This window comes from Pseudorca crassidens, chromosome 13 (genome assembly GCF_039906515.1).
Source record: "Pseudorca crassidens isolate mPseCra1 chromosome 13, mPseCra1.hap1, whole genome shotgun sequence".
Lineage (NCBI taxonomy): Eukaryota > Metazoa > Chordata > Mammalia > Artiodactyla > Delphinidae > Pseudorca > Pseudorca crassidens.
The window spans coordinates 41,828,011-41,846,328 of NC_090308.1; the positions used below are offsets into that span (position 1 = coordinate 41,828,011).

Sequence of the window (18,318 nt, forward strand, 5' to 3'; positions counted from 1 at the left end):
AAGATCAGGAAAAAGATAAGGTTGCCCACTCTCACCACTATTATTCAAAATAGTTTTGGAAGTTTTAGCCACAGCAATCAGAGAAGAAAAAGAAATAAAAGGAATCCAAATCACAAAAGGAGAAGTAAAACTGTCACTGTTTGCAGATGACATGATACTATACATAGAGAATCCTAAAGATGCTATCAGAAAACTACTAGAGCTAATCACTGAATTTGGTAAAGTAGCAGGATACAAAATTAATGCACAGAAATCTCTGGCATTCCTATACACTAATGATGAAAAATCTGAAAGGGAAATTAAGGAAACACTCCCATTTACCACTGCAGCGAAAAGAATAAAATACCAAGGAATAAACCTGCCTATGGAGACAAAAGACCTGTATACAGAAAACTATAAGCCACTGATGAAAGAAATTAAAGATGATACAAACAGATGGAGAGATATACCATATTCTTGGATTGGAAGACTCAACATTGTGAAAATGATTATACTACCCAAAGCAATCTACAGATTCAACGCAATCCCTATCAAACTACCACTGACATTTTTCACAGAACTAGAACTAAAAATTTCACAATTTTTACGGAAACACAAAAGATCCCGAAACGTTTCCAGTACTCCAGAAGGCTCCCTCATGTCACTCACTACACAATATCCCCCTGCTCCCCTCAAAAAAAGATCCCGAATAGCCAAAGCAATCTTGAGAAAGAAAATGGAGCTGGAGGAATCAGGCTCCCTGACTTCAGACTATACTACAAAGCTATGGTAATCAAGGCAGCATGGTACTGGCACAAAAACAGAAATACAGATCAATGGAATAGGATAGAAAGCCCAGAGACAAACCCACACACATATGGTCACCTTATCTTTGATAAAGGAGGCAAGAATATACAATGGAGAAAAGACAGCCTCTTCAATAAGTGGTACTGTGAAAAGTGGACAGCTACATGAAAAAGAATGAAATCAGAACACTCCCTAATACCATACACAAAAATAAATTCAATATGAATTAAAGACCTAAATGTAAGGCCAGACATTATAAAACTCTTAGGGAAACATAGGCAGAACACTCTATGACATCAATCACAGCAAGACTCTTTTTGACCCACCCCATAGAGAAATAGAAATAAAAACAAAAATAAACAAATGTGACCTAATGAAACAAAGCTTTTGCACAGCAAAGGAAACCATAAACAAGACCAAAAGACAACCCTCAGAATGGGAGAAAATATTTGCAAATGAAGCAACTGACAAAGGATTAATCTCCAAAATTTACAAGCAGCTCATGCAGTTCAATATCAGAAAAACAAACAACCCAATCCAAAAATGGGCAGAAGACGTAAACAGACATTTCTCCAAAGAAGATATACAGGTTGCCAACAAATACATGAAAGAATGCCCAACATCACTAATCATTAGAGAAATGCAAATCAAAACTACAATGAGGTATCACCTCACACTGGTCAGAATGGCCATCATCAAAAAAATCTACGAACAATAAATGCTGGAGAGGATGTGGAGAAAAGGGAACACTCTTGCACCGTTGGTGGGAATGTAAATTGATACAGCCACTATGGAGAACAGTATGGAGGTTCCTTAAAAAACTAAAAATTGAATTACCATATGACCCAGCAGTCCCACTCCTGGGCATATACCATGAGAAAACCATAATTCAAAAAGAGTCATGTACCACCATGGTCATTGCAGCACTATTTACAATAGCCAGGACATGGAAGCAACCTAAGTGTCCATCGACAGATGAATGGATAAAAAAGATATGGCACATATATACAATGAAATATTACTCAGCCATTAAAAGAAACGAAATTGAGTTATTTGTAGTGAGGTGGAGGTACTTGGTGTCTGTCATACACAGTGAAGTAAGTCAGAAAGAGAAAAACAAATACCATAAGCAAGCACATATATATGCAATCTAAAAAAAAGGGAAAAAAAGGTTCTGAAGAACCTAGGGGTAGGACAGGAATAAAGACGGAGACGTAGAGAATGGACTTGAGGACATGCGGAGTGGGAAGTGTAAGCTGGGATGAAGTGAGAGAGTGGCAATGGACATCTATACACTACCAAATGTAAAACAGATAGCTAGTGGGAAGCAGCCGCATAGCACAGGGAGATCAGCTCAGTGCTTTGTGACCACCTAGAGGGGTGGGATAGGGAGTGTGGGAGGGAGGGAGACGCAAGAGGGAGGGGATATGGGGATATATGTATATGTACAGCTGATTCACTTTGTTATACAGCAGCAATTAACACAACAATGTAAAGCAGTTATACTCCAATAAAGATGTTAAAAAAATTAAAATTAAAAGAAATAAAAATAACAATAGGTATTTCAGGAAATGTCAATGGTATTCCCATTTTGTACTTATAGACTTAAAAACCCAACATGTCTTGTCCTTTATCTTCAAATTATGACCCTTAAATACCTTCAGAAAAGCTGAAAATAGCATTATGTTTTCACTCTGATAAAATGTCTAGATTCAGAGGCTGTCCTTTGGGTCTAAATTGCTACATGTACTGTTTTCTTCTTTAATGTTGGATGCTTGTGGTTACGTCTCCTCTCCTCTGGATTCTATCTGGCAGAAAATAATAGCTTGAGCCATTTGGAATGGCCATTTTTGTAGGTCAATTATGACAATTTCAATGTTGACAATTTCACATAGTTCACCTAAGCGACCCAGGGAACCAAATGGAGATTCGACCCCCACTGTATTAACTTTAGACTTGGATTCCAGAAGCAGTGTTGCCTCCTATCTAGACTTGGATTCCAGAAGCAGTGTTGCCTCCTAACTCCCACTCCAATTTTAACTTAGCCTAAACTTTCTTAGGCAGATATACTGGGGTAAATGGTCCTCAAACCTTGGATCCTGTCTCAGGGATCCTTCCAGCAAGGAACAGTTCTTACCAGTCCATAAAGCAGAGAGAAATGAAACACTCTGAAGACATCTTGTTTCCTCCTTTTCGTTTACTTTTAAGGCGTAACAACCCCACTGAGTGGTAAAGTCCCCTACTGGATACTTAATTAGATATTTCCCCTTTGGGTTGGAGCAAGAAGGAATGGAGAGAGAGGAAGAGTTTTCTTCCACTCTCCCAGTGTCAGAAGGGAATGGATGTCTCCCCTGGCCTGGGTGGTATCATGGGGAGAACAGAAAAGTCCCTTGACATTCCTTCCCTACCATAACTGGTTTGGATGACACGTATCTTCACGTGAAGGTTCATTTCTTCATTGAGAATCTACATATCATAGTATTAGGCATAAATATCTCCGGAAGGAGAAAATCAGAATTTATAAAAATAAAATGTTAATAATGGTTATCTTTGAACGGGTTCACTGAGTCTTCACAACCCCACTCCCCAAATTCTCTGTGGTTTCCAAATTTCCTCTCTTGAGCATATACTACTTTCAAAATATATAAAACAACACCTGTTAGGAGAGTGTAAAAAATCTACAAGAGTCAGATCAGTCTTTCTCTAGGGAAGCGAACAGTTTGTAAAAAAAAAAGTAAAACACAACAAAAAACCTGCTACCCAACTGCTTCCATTCCAGGAGAGCATAATGAGGAGGTGACCTCATCCCTCTTTCTAATTCTCTGCCCAAAAGAGACTCCCCCGCCAGCCTTCAGCTCCTCATTAACGCTCCCCTCCGGCTATTCACAGGGCTCCGCTCCCCTCACGCAGCCCAGCTGTCAGAGGCTAAACCTGAGGCAACTGGTAGGTGATTCCAGGAAAGAGAACATTTCCCCCTCCATCCTTCCTCTGCTTCTAATTGGCAATTCTCCCGTGTTTCTAAAAGTGATATATATTATAAATTCATCTCCCGTGAGTAAAACTGAATCGTTAACAGGGAAGGATCTTAAAAAAGACAAACTTCACTAACACGGAGACAACAAAAGTCCTCTTTTAGCTGACAGTCCAGCTGAAGAGAGTGACATATAATTTAGGAAAGGTACCTTCACATGCAATCATGAACCACTTAATGGAGTGGCCTCGACAAGCAGCCATCCCAGAGGCATCTGAAAACCCAACCAGGAGTATAACTTCAGGAGCAGTGTCTTTCACTTGGAACAGACTTTTCTGGTAGACACCCTGACCCCCTCCACCCCTCCAGATTTTTTCTTCTCAGGGCTACTGTATTCATAACACCTAGACCCCCACTAACCCCATATCTTAGGACTTAATGTTTAGGTTTTACTTTCTTAAAATGTTCATATTGGATGAAGCCATGTTTCCATCATGTTGCCCAGGAGATCCGAACTACTAAAATGTGTCATTATGATGACTATATGACAGCCATTTTCCAGAAAATGTCCTATTTTCAGAATTTAGAAAAAGATTTTCACCAGACTATCTTTCTTGTTTCTACTGATAAGGATTTAAATGTGTGAATTTTATATGTTCCCTTGTGCCAGTTCATCAGAACTTCCTAGTTGTTAAAGTATCTTCTCTTACTTTTTTGGCTTCAACTCTTAAAGACAGAAAGAAAGAAACAAAGACACTACCATGCACTAAAAATCTGGGACAAGCACCTAGAAATCTAGGTGACCACCGGAAGATACAGGTAATTAGGAAGACACACACTCTCTAGCTCTGCTGCAGGGAAATCTGCTTTGGGTGAGAGCAGAGCTGTCCCAGGGGACAAATTCCTACTGGGTGAGCATCAGTGGAGCTCTAATCACATTTAAAAACATGCTCTGATTGTCAGCAAACTAGATTCAAAAAGTAGAAAGCAAGGAATTAACATTTACTGAGTGTCCACCATACACCAGGTGCAATGCCTAGTTCTTATTTTTCCCATTTTACAGATGAGTGCTAAAGATAACAGGGAATTTACTTGAAGTCACATAGTAGAGTCAGAGCCAGGATGTGGTCCCAGGCCTGCCATTCTCCTCACATAAGGTGAGCTTAAGCAGTCAAGGTCCAGGTGCAGTAGAAAGTGTAAGAATCCAGTTATAATAACAGTGGTCTAGGCGGGGTCAGCCTTAACTCAATCTAGCAGGATTGTGCACTCTCTTTTACATTGAGAGCACTCTTAGAGAGAGGCAGACTCTGAGAGAATTGAAAAAATAATTACTGGTTGTCTGCATTTTTCATATGAAAGAAGGTGAAAGGTATAAAAAAAGTGTGTGAGAATTACAATTGTTTCTTTTTAGTGATGGGTCTCTGATACTGTGTAGCTATCTTGAATGCTTTTGGAGAAGTACTTGCCTTAAGTCATCCCAAGCACTACAAACTTGTATTTCTTATTTATGGAATTCATGAACATAATAAGAACATTAACAATAACATTAAAGGAAGTACATGTTTCAAAGCACATATTGAAGGAAATGAACATTATCCGATAAAATATTAATTTTACATTAATTTTGCATTACTCGTGATTCCTCCCAACATTAAAACTGCAAGGAGAAACAATTTCAAAAGCTAGAGGAAAACATCATGTACCTTTTGGGGTCTATCTCTAGGTCTAATTCAACTATCCAGGTTTTATTAAAAAAGGTGAAGTCGGATTTTCATCACCTTATACTCGTCGTTTATTTCTTCAGTCAGCAGATGTTTACTGAATGCCTACTGCACGCTCAGCATTGCTACAGGTGCTGAGCATGACCCAAACACTCTACATCTAGGTTCAAGTGGACAGTTGTCAATGAACACACATCTTTCCTCCAGTTCACAGCCAGTGTCTTCTCCTAAGGACTTGCCTGGCACTGAAGGAGATTCTGCCCTCTGTTCTTTGGGACCCGCTCCTCCTGCTCCCCGAGGGACCTTGCTCCAGCAGCCATCCTGTCCCTCCCGGATCTTCGCCCCTCCCTCTTTGCTGGCTGTTTTCCTTCATCATGTAGACACGCCCTGATCTTACCCTTGATGCCCAATTGCTCTGTAGCTATTTATCTTTCCCTCTTCACAGCCAGGCTTCCTGAAAAATGCATCTACAGTCTGCTTCTCGTATCTTGGCCCCATTCACCCCTCAAGCTGCATTGATACTGACAGCTCCCTTTGCCATGATGACCAAAGTTACATTGCACGGCCACTTTTGACTAAAGCTTTCTGCAGCATTTGGCATGATTAACCACTGTGTCCTTACATTCCCTTTCTTGTCTGTCTCTTTTTCCTCATACCTCTCTGGCACTCCCTTCTGTCTTTTCATGGACTCATTTTGTTCTTTCTGTCCCTCACAGTTGGTGTGTTTGAGGTTCAGTCCTTAGCTCTCCCATTTCCACACTCGACATATGCACCCTTTGGTTCTCACCCAACTCTTACTTCCTTTCCTGCCAAACTTCTTGGGAAGAGTTGCATTCAGCCCCGCTCTCCATCTCTTCAACATCTGTTCACCCCTCAACTCAGTGCAATCTGGGTTCTGTTCTCCAAACACCATCAAAATCGCTCAAAAACACATTCCACTTCTGAACTGAGCAGAGCCACTGCAGTCCTTTCCTTAGCACAGCATCTGACATTCTCTCCTCCCATTGGCTCTTTCCTGCCAGGCCTGCCTCTGCCCCGCATTTCATCTTTCATGCCTCCTTCACAGACTCCTTTCTGGGTTCCTGGTCTGAGGGCCCCTAGATCTACTCTCATCTCCCAAATGCTGCGCTCTCAGGACTCTGCCACAGTGTCTCTTCTCAACTCTCCTCATTTACTCTGGAAGATTTCACCTACTGTTCTGGCTTGAAAAGTCATCTCTGTACTGGTGACTCCCCAATCTGCATCTCCAATCTGGATTCAGCTCTACACTCCAGAGCCACGCAGATCAGCCCCTTCTGATCTGGCGTGGAGGTACCAAAAATGTCTACAGTTCAGCGCGGATCAACCATGTCCGCAGTTGTGCTCCCTCATGAAATTCTTCCCTCAGTGAATGGGACCACTAGTAACTTAGTTGCTCATGTCTGAACCCTGCGTGTCTGGCATCTAGGGGTCACTCTTTCTCTCTGGAAACAATTTCTTGACTTGCTTCCAGATTCTCCTCTTACCACATTGGCCCCTTCTCAGCCTACTTTCCTCCATTTATACTCTCCACTGGTGATTTCATTTGACCATGACTTTCAGCACCTTCTATAGGAAATGACTTCAGATTCATAATTCTAATCCCACCACTCTCCTGAACCAGAGACATATACCCAGCCGCCTTGACTGAGCTCTGCCTGGATGGCTCACAGGAAGCTCAGACCTACACAGCCAAACAGAACCCTTGATTTTCTGCTTCACATCTGCTCTTCTCCAGTTCTCCTCATCTCACCACATGACACAATCCAGCGGCTAAGGCCAATAACTAAGGAATCATTCTCGACTCTTCTTTTTCTCTCAAACTTCCTCAACCACCCCCATTCAAACACTCAGAAAATCCTGTTGGTTTTATCCTATAAATGTACCCAACCACCCCTAAACACCTCCACAGTTGGCACTTGGCTTCAAGTCCCCATCACCCTTTTTTTTCTTTTGGCCACACCACGTGACATGTGGGATCTTAGTTCCCCATCCAGGGATTGAACCCATGCCTCCTGCAGTGGAAGCTCGGAGTCCTAACCACTGGACCACCAGGGAAGTCCCCCCATCAGCTTTCAGCTGTAGCCTCCTGACTGTCTAAGCATGTCCACGCTTCCTCCTATGTAATCAATCCTCCATGAGCGGCCACAGCCACAGTGATCTCAAAATACAAACTAGGTCGCATCAATCCCCTGCTCTGAACATTCTAATGATTTTCCTCAGAACAAAGTCAAACTCCTTTCCTTGACTTACATAGTCTTCTAGCATCTGGCATCTAGCATCTTCTAGCATCTGTCCCTTCTCAATGTCATCTCTAACTACTAGTGACTGCATTCACTCTTTCCATTTCTTAAACATGCATGCTCAGGGCTGTCACCCTTGCACTGTTCCCTCTTCTTAGAACTCTCTTCCCCATATCTTTGCATCTCTCACTCCCTTGTGCCCTAGTGGGAGAGACAGAGAATAAAAACCAAGTGTCACTTGGAAGGGAGGCTTCATGAGGGCAAGAGTGCTATCTTCTTCATGCTATATGTCTAACACCATGGAAAAGTATATAAAATATAGGCTCAATAAACATTTGCAGAGCACGTGAGTGACTAAAACACAGATTGATCCTTCTTCTTCACCCGTCCATCAAATAAGTCACCAAGTCCTGTCTGTCTAGCCCCCTAAATATCTTTAGAATCTCTTCACTTGCCCCATCCTGTCTGTCCCGTCTTCATTAGATCACATGACTCTTTCTAAACTGCAAATCTCATCATGGCATTCCTACACTAGCAACTCTCAGGATTAAACCCAAATTCACTAACGTGGCTTATAAGTCCCTTGGTGATCTGTCACCAGCTACCCCTTCATTCTCTTCTTTGACCATGTCCTTCTTCAAACTCCATGCTGAAGCATTTTTAGTTCCTTAACGTGCTATGGTCTTTCTTGGCTTTCTTTATGCATGCTGTTCCCCTGCCTGGAGTTCTCATGTCCATCTCTCCTTAGCCCACTCAGTCTTATCTTTCAGAGCTCAGTTTTGGACAATACTTCCTCCAGGAAGCCCTCTCTGATTTCCTAAGTAGGGATTAGGTGCCCTCCTCAGGGTCTCCCACTGGTCTCTGTATTATCGAACTGTACTTACCATGCTAAAACCCAATACCTTCCATAAGGAGAGGACCTTTCCTCTCTTGCACTCAGTGTTACTCCTGCAACTGGGATGCTGCTTGGTACACACTAGGGACCCTTAAGTATTTTGTTAATTCCTTCCAAAATATTTATGGGGCATCTACCAGATGCCAGCTACTATCCTAGGAAATAAAAAATCTAGGTAATAAAAAAAATTCCCCCCTTATCGGGGTTTGTAATCATGTGTAAGAAGAGACAGACAACGAATATATATAGTATGCCAATGATAATAAGGACTATGTAGAAAAAGAAAGCAGGGGAGAGGGTAGGGAATGTTGAATGAGGTAGGAGATTGTGATTTTAAACTGAGTGGTCAGGGAAGAACTCACTGACACCTGAGCAAAGTCCAGAGGTGCTTATCTCACTTGGAGACAGCAAATGTTGAATGAATGAATAAGTTGAATGAATAATTTTGAGTTCTCTGAGCCATTTGGGGGAGATTTGTTGTCTCTGAGGTAACTGGTACTGTCTAAAGCTGCGATTTGAGATGATTTCAGTCAAGAGGAGCTGAAGCTGAGAGTCCTGTACAGTTGCTAGTTCCTGTCATCATTCTCTGGCTCAGATGGTGTCGCAACTCCTAATCTGATCACGGAGCCTCTAACTTGATGGCCCCAGAAAATGCACAGGCACACTCTGTCTCCCGGTACAAGGGCTTTTGAATTGGAAATGGCCCCAACCCAGAAGATACAAACAAGAGGGAAGACATAAAGAAGAGGGACAAAAATAACTTCTGCTTTTTTCTCATCTGTTGGTTTTTTTTTTAATGAACTCTCATTATCTGAGTCTTAAAACGTCTCACAGCTTTAAGACTGTACTCTTCAGTCTGAAAGCAGCTCACACGCTTTTATTGACTAATGATTTACAAACAAACACATCTCTTCAAATGCATTGCCAAGGGAAGCAGGCTATGCATGCTTTTTCTTTAAGTGCATGGTCACCCTCTCACTTTAACCATTTATTACAGGTAAATTTTGTACACTGATTGAGTCAAAATGAGCACTTCTCTAAAAGCAACCAGTCACGGCATGGAAATGCTTTCACGTGCATCTATCCATGGCAGACAGCACCAAAGTGCTCTTCCAAGGAGCCCATCTAGTTGGCATTGAGAGGATCCTTTGCTCAAAGAATGAAAACACCAACACAGCTGGGAAAAAGAAACCTGCTCTGGAATCCAAGCTTCTGGTTCTTTTGGGAGAAAGCCCTCCAAAGGTCAGTACCTTCAAATCCGCTTGGGAGTGGGAGTGGGGGGGAGAATTAAATATTGTCTCCAACTGTATTTGTTTCTTATTGTTGCTGGAACAAATGACCACAAACTTAGTGGCTTAAAACAATACAAATTCATTATCTTACAGTTTTGGAGGTCAAAAATCTTAAAATGAAGGTAATGCCTGCCCTGCGTTCCCTCTGGAGGGAAGGGAAGAATTCCTCTCCTTGCCTTTATTCGGCTTCTAGGAGCTGCCTGCATTCCGCGGTTTCTGGCTCCTTCCTCCACCTCTGACCCTTACCGTGCTTTTCAAAGGAATTTTGTGATTACACTGGGGCACCCAGATAACCTGTAATAATCACATCAATCCAATTTCATAATTTAATCACATCTGTAGAGTCCCTTTTGCCTTAAAACAATATGACAGAGGCAGAAGAACAGATAAGTGACCTGGAAGATAAAATAGTGGAAATAACTACTGCAGAGGAGAATAAAGAAAAAAGAATGAAAAGAACTGAGGACAGTCTCAGAGACCTCTGGGACAACATTAAACGCACCAACATCCGAATTATAGGGGTGCCAGAAGAAAAACAGAAAAAGAAAGGGACTGAGAAAATATTTGAAGAGATTATAGTTGAAAACTTCCCTAATATGGGAAAGGAAATAGGTAATCAAGTCCAGGAAGCACACAGAGTCCCATATAGGATAAATCCAAGGAGAAACAGGTGAAGACACATATTAATCAAACTATCAAAAATTAAATACAAAGAACAAATATTAAAAGCAGCAAGGGGATTTCCCTGGTGGCGTAGTGGTTGAGAGTCCGCTTGCCAATGCAGGGGACATGGGTTCGTGCCCCGGTCAGGGAAGATCCCACATGCCGTGCAGTGGCTGGGCCCATGAGCCATGGCCGCTGAGCCTGTGCATGCGGAGCCTGTGCTCCACAACAGGAGAGGCCAAAACAGTGAGAGGCCCGTGGACCGCAAAAAAAAAAAAAAGCAGCAAGGGAGAAACAACAAGTAACACATAAGGAATTCCCCATAAGATTAACAGCTGATCTTTCAGCAGAAACTCTGCAAGCCAAAAGGGAGTGGCAGGACATATTTAAAGTGATAAAGGAGAAAAACCTACAACCAAGATTATTCTACCCAGCAAGGATCTCATTCAGATGTGACAGAGAAATTAAAAGTTTTACAGACAAGCATAAGCTAAGAGGACTCAGCACCACCAAAACAACTTTACAACAAATGCTAAAGGAACTTCTCTAGGTAGGAAACACAAGAGAAGGAAAAGACCTACAATAATAAACCCAAAACAGTTACGAAAATAGTAATAGGAACATACATATCGATAATTACCTTAAATATAAATGGATTAAATGCTCCAACCAAAAGACATAGACTGGCTGAAGGGATACAAAAACAAGACCTGTATATACACTGTCTACAAGAGACCCACTTCAAACCTAGGGACACATACAGACTGAAAGGGAGGGGATGGAAAAAGATATTCTATGCAAATGGAAACCAAAAGAAAGCTGGAGTAGCAATTCTCATATCAGACAAAACACACGTTAAAACAAAGACTATTACCAGAGACAAAGAAGGACACTACATAGTGCTCAAGGGATCAATCCAGGAAGAAGATATAACAATTGTAAATATGTATGCACCCAACATAGGAGCACCTCAATACATAAGGCAAATACTAACAGCCATAAAAGGGGAAATCGACAGTAACACAATCATAGTAGGGGACTTTAAACACCCCACTTTCACCAATGGACAGATCATCCAAAAGGAAAATAAATAAGGAAACACAAGCTTTAAAAGATACATTAAACAAGATGGACTTAATTGATATTTATAGGACATACCATCCAAAAACAACAGAAAACACATTCTTCTCAAGTGCTCATGGAACATTCTCCAGGATAGATCATATCCTGGGTCACAAATCAAGCCTTGGTAAATCTAAGAAAACTGAAATCGTATAAAGTATCTTTTTCGTTATCTTTCACAACGCTATGAGACTAGATATCAATTACAGGAAAAAATCTGTAAGAAATACAAACACATGGAGGCTAAACAACACACTACTTAATAACCAAGAGATCACTGAATAAATCAAAGAGGAAATCAAGAAATACCTAGAGACAAATGACAATGAAAACACAATGACCCAAAACGTATGGGATGCAGCAAAAGCAGTTCTAAGAGGGAAGTTTATAGCTATACAAGCCTACCTTAAGAAACATCTCAAATAAAAAACCTAACCTTACACCTAAAGCAATTAGAAAGAAAAACAAAAAAAAAACCTCAGTTAGCAGAAGGAAAGAAATCATAAAGATCAGATCAGAAATAAATGAAAAAGAAATGAAGGAAATGATAGCAAAGATCAATAAAACTAAAAGCTGGTTCTTTGAGAAGATAAACAAAATTGATAAAACATTAGCCAGACTCATCAAGAAAAAAGGGGAAAAGACTCAAATCAACAGAATTAGAAATGAAAAGGAGAAGTAACAACTGACACTGCAGAAATACAAAGGATCATGAGAGATTACTACAAGCAACTCTATGCCAATAAAATGGACAATCTGGAAGAAATGGACAAATTCTTAGAAATGCACAACCTCTTGAGACTGAACCAGGAAGAAAGAGAAAATATAAACAGACCAATCACAAGCACTGAAATTGAAACTGTGATTAAAAATCTTCCAAAAAACAAAAGCCCAGGACCAGATGGCTTCACAGGCGAATTCTATCAAACATTTAGAGAACAGCTAACACCTATCCTTCTTAAACTCTTCCAAAATACAGCAGAGGGAGGAACACTCCCAAGCTCATTCTACAAGGCCACCATCACTCTGATACCAAAACCAGACAAAGATGTTACAAAGAAAGAAAACTACAGGCCAATATCACTGATGAACATAGATGCAAAAATCCTCAACAAAATACTAGCAAAAACAATCAAACAGCACATTAAAAGGATCATACATTATGACCAAGTGGGGTTTATCCCAGGAATGCAAAGATTCTTCAATATACGCAAATAAATCAACGTGATACACTATATTAACAAATTAAAGGAGAAAAACCACATGATCATCTCAATAGATGCAGAGAAAGCTTTCAACAAAATTCAACACCCATTTATAATAAAAACCATCCAGAAAGTAGGCACAGAGGGAACTTTCCTCAATATAGTAAAGGCCATATATGACAAACCCACAGCCAACATCGTCCTCAATGGTGAAATACTGAAAGCATTTCCACTAAGATCAGAAACAAGACAAGGTTGCCCACTCTCACCACTATCATTCAACATAGTTTTGGAAGTTTTAGCCACAACAATCAGAGAAGAAAAAGATATAAAAGGAATCCAAATTGGAAAAGAAGTAAAGCTGTCACTGTTTGCAGATGACATGGTACTATACATAGAGAATCCTAAAGATGCTACCAGAAAACTACTAGAGCTAATCAATGAATATGGTGAAGTAGCAGGATACAAAATTAATGCACAGAAATCTTGCATTCCTATACACTAATGATGAAAAATCTGAAAGTGAAATTAAGAGAACACTCCCATTTACCATTGCAACAAAAAGAATAAAATATCTAGGAATAAACCTACCTAAGGAGACAAAAGACCTGTATGCAGAAAATTATAAGACACTGATGAAAGAAATTAAAGATGATACAAATAGATGGGGAGATATACCAAGCTCTTGGAGTGGAAAATCAACATTGTGAAAATAACTCTACTACCCAAAACAATCTACAGATTCAATGCAATACCTATCAAACTACCACTGGCATTTTTCACAGAGCTAAAGCAAAATATTTCCCAATTTGTATGGAAATGCAAAAGACCCCGAATAGCCAAAGCAATCTTGAGAAAGAAAAACGGAGCTGGAGGAATCAGGCTCCCTGACTTCAGACTATACTACAAAGCTACAGAAATACAGACAATATGGTACTGGCACAAAAACAGAAAGACAGATCAATGGAACATGATAGAAAGCCCAGAGATAAACCCACACACATATGGTCACCTTATCTTTGATAAAGGAGGCAAGAATATACAATGGAGAAAAGACAGCCTCTTCAATAAGTGGTGCTGGGAAAACTGGACAGGTACATGTAAAAGTATGAAATTAGAACACTCCCTAACACCATACACAAAAATAAGCTCAAAATGGATTAAAGACCTAAATGTAATGCCAGACACTATCAAACTCTTAGAGGAAAACATAGGCAGAAGACTCTATGACATAAATTAGAGCAAGATCCTTTTTGACCCACCTCCTAGAGAAATGGAAATATAAACAAAAATAAACAAATGGGACCTAATGAAACTTCAAAGCTTTTGCACAGCAAAGGAAACCATAAACAAGACCAAAAGACAACCCTCAGAATGGGAGAAAGTATTTGCAAATGAAGCAACTGACAAAGTATTAATCTCCAAAATTTACAAGCAGCTCATGCAGCTCAGTATCAAAAAAACAAACAACCCAATCCAAAAATGGGCAGAAGACCTAAATAGACATTTCTCCAAAGAAGATATACAGGTTGCCAACAAACTCATGAAAGAATGCTCATCATCATTAATCATTAGAGAAATGCAAATCAAAACTACAATGAGATACCATCTCACACCGGTCAGAATGGCCATCATCAAAAAATGTAGAAACAATAAATGCTGGAGAGGGTGTGGAGGAAAGGGAACACTCTTGCACTGGTGGTGGGAATGTAAATTGATACAGCCTGTATGGAGAACAGTATGGAGGTTCCTTAAAAAACTACAAATAGAACTACCATATGACCCAGCAATCCCACTACTGGGCATATACCCTGAGAAAACTATAGTTCAAAAAGAGTCATGTACCAAAATGTTCACTGCAGCTCTATTTACAATAGCGAGGACATGGAAGCAACCTAAGTGTCCATCAATAGATGAATGGATAAAGAAGATGTGGAACATATATACAATGGAATATTACTCAGCCATAAAGAGAAACTAAATTGAGTTATTTGTGGTTGGGTGGATGGACCTAGAGTCTGTCATACAGAGTGAAGTAAATCAGAAAGAGAAAGACAAATACTGTATGCTAACACATATATATGGAATCTAAGAAAAAAAAAATTGTCATGAAGAGCCTATGGGTAAGACGGGCATAAAGACACAGACCTACTACAGCATGGACTTGAGGATATGGGGAGGGGAGGGGTAGTTTGTGATGAGGTGAGAGAGTGGCATGGACATATATACACTACCAGACGAAAAGTGGATAGCTAGTAGGAAGCAGCTGCGTAGCACAGGGAGATCAGCTTGGTGGTTTGTGACTGCCTAGATGGGTGGGATAGGGAGGGTGGGAGGGAGGGAGATGCAGGAGGGAAGAGAAATGGGAACATGTGTATATGTATAACTGATTCACTTTGTTATAAAGCAGAAACTACACCATTGTAAAGCAATTATACTCCAATAAAGATGTTAAAAAATGCATACCAATGTTCAGGTAAAGGAAAAAAAAAAAGAATATACAGTGGAGAAAAGACAGCCTCTTCAATAAGTGGTGCTGGGAAAACTGGATGGGTACCTGTAAAAGTATGAAATTAGAACATTCCCTAACACCATACACAAAAATAAACTCAAAATGGATTAAAGACCTAAATGTAAGTCCAGACACTATCAAACTCTTAGTGGAAAACATAGGCAGAACACTTATGATATAAATCACAGCAAGATCCTTTTTGACCCACCTCCTAGAGAAATGGAAATATAAACAAAAATAAACAAATGTGACCTAATGAAACTTAAAAGTTTTTGCACAGCAAAGGAAACCATAAACAGGACCAAAAGACAACCCTCAGGATAGGAGAAAATATTTGCAAATGAAGCAACTGACAAAGGATTAATCTCCAAAATTTACAAGCAGCTCATGCAGCTCAATATCAAAAAGACAAACAACCCAATCCAAAAATGGGCAGAAGACCTAAAAAGACATTTCTCCAAAGAAGATATACAGGTTGCCAACAAACTCATGAAAGAATGCTCATCATCATTAATCATTAGAGAAATGCAAGTCAAAACTACAATGAGATACCATCTCACACCTGTTAGAATGGCTATCATTTAAAAAAATCTACAAACAATAAATGCTGGAGAGGTTGTGGAGAAAAGGAAACACTCTTGAACTGTTGGTGGGAATGTAAATTGATACAGCCACTATGGAGAACAGTATGGAGGTTCCTTAAAAAACTAAAAACAGAACTACCATAGGACCCAGCAATCCCACTACTGGGCATATAACCTGAGAAAACCATAATTCAAAAAGAGTCATGTACCAAAATGTTCATTGCAGCACTATTTACAATAGCCAGGACATGGAAGCAACTTAAGTGTCCATCAACAGAAGAATGGATAAAGAAGATGTGGCTCATATATACAATAGAATATTACTCAGCCATAAAAATAAACAAAATTGAGTTATTTGTAGTGAGGTGGATGGACCTAGAGTCTGCCATACAGAGTGAAGTCAGAAAGAGAACAACAAATATCGTATGCTAACACATGTATATGGAATCTAAGAAAAAGAAAAACAAAGGTCATGAAGAACCTAGGGGCAAGATGGGAATAAAGAAACACACCTACTAGAGAATGGACTTGAGGATAGGGGTAGGGGGAAGGGTAAGCTGTGACAAAGTGAGAGAGTGGCATGGATATATATACACTACCAAACGTAAAATACATAGCTAGTGGGAAGCAGCCTCATAGCGCAGGGAGATTAGCTTGTTGCTTTGTGACCACCTAGAGGGGTGGGATAGGGAGTGTGGGAGTGAGGGAGCCGCAAGAGAGAAGAGATATGGGAACATATGTATATGTATAATTGATTCACTTTGTTATAAAGCAGAAGCTAACACACCACTGTAAAGCAATTATATGCCAATAAAGATGTTAAAAAAAAATAAAGTAAGATAATAAAAGGGGGGCTTCCCTGGTGGCGCAGTGGTTGAGAGTCCGCCTGCTGATGCAGGGGACATGGGTTCGTGCCCCGGTCCGGGAAGATCCCACATGCCTTGGAGCGGCTAGGCCCGTGAGCCATGGCCGCTGAGCCTGTGCATCCGGAGCCTGTGCTGCGCAACGGGAGAGGCCACAACAGTGAGAGGCCCGCGTACCGCATAAAAATAAAATAAAATAAAATAAAAGGGAACAAAAGGAAACAAAACAAAACAGAAAAAAAATAAAAATGGGCAGAAGACCTAAATAGACATTTCTCCAAAGAAGATATACAGATTTCCAATAAACACATGAAAGAATGCTCAACATCATTAATGATTAGAGAAATGCAAATTGAAACTATAATGAGATATCATCTCACACTGGTCAGAATGGCCATCATCAAAAAATGTAGAAACAATAAATGCTGGAGAGGGTGTGGAGGAAAGGGAACACTCTTGCACCGGTGGTGGGAATGTAAATTGATACAGCCACTATGGAGAACAGTATGGAGGTTCCTCAATAAACTACAAATAGAACTACCATACCACCCAGCAATCCCACTGCTGGGCATATACCCTGAGAAAACCATAATTCAAAAAGAGTCATATACCAAAATGTTCATTTCAGCTCTATTTACAATAGCCAGGACATGGAAGCAAGCTAAGTGTCCATCAAGAGATGAATGGATAAAGAAGATGTGGCACATATACACAATGGAATATTACTCAGCCATAAAAAGGAACGAACCTGAGTTATTTGTAGTGAGGTGGATGGACTTAGAGACTGTCATACAGAGTGAAGTAAGCAGAAGGAGATAAATCAATACTGCATGCTAACACATATATATGGAATCTAAAGAAAAGATAAAAAATAGGAAATGGTCAGAAGAACCTAGGGGCAAGATGGGAATAAAGATGCAGACCTACTAGAGAATGGAGTTGAGGATACAGGGAGGGGGAAGTGTAAGCTGGGACAAAGTGAGAGAGAGGCATGGACATATATACACTACCAAATGTAAAATAGATAGCTAGTGGGAAGCAGCCGCATAGCTCAGGGAGATCAGCTCTGTGCTTTGTGACCACCTAGAGGGGTGGGATAGGGAGGTTGGGAGTGAGGGAGATGCAAGTAGGAAGAGATATCGGGACATATGTATATGTATAACTGATTCACTTTGTTATAAAGCAGAAACTGACAGACCATTGTAAAGCAATTATACTCTAATAAAGATGTTAAAAAGACTGTAACAACAACAGAAGAATCCCAACAACAACAAAAACAATATGACATATTGTAAAATAAAGTAACAAATTTATGTACTACAGGGATTAGAACATTGACATCTTTGTGGGGCCATTATTCTGCCACTGTAGCAGCTATGTTCATGCATAATGAAAAGTGTGCCTTGAAAATTTTTTTTAAGGGGAAAAAAATTGTTGCTTATT

At 40.2% G+C, this 18,318-nt stretch overlaps 1 protein-coding gene across 2 annotated transcripts in view; it reads right to left on the reverse strand.

Moving 5' to 3' along the window:
• Positions 1-18,318, reverse strand: part of SLC35F1 (solute carrier family 35 member F1) — a 486,239-nt gene that overhangs the window by 61,376 nt on the left and 406,545 nt on the right. The gene's annotated exons all lie outside the window — the stretch shown is intronic.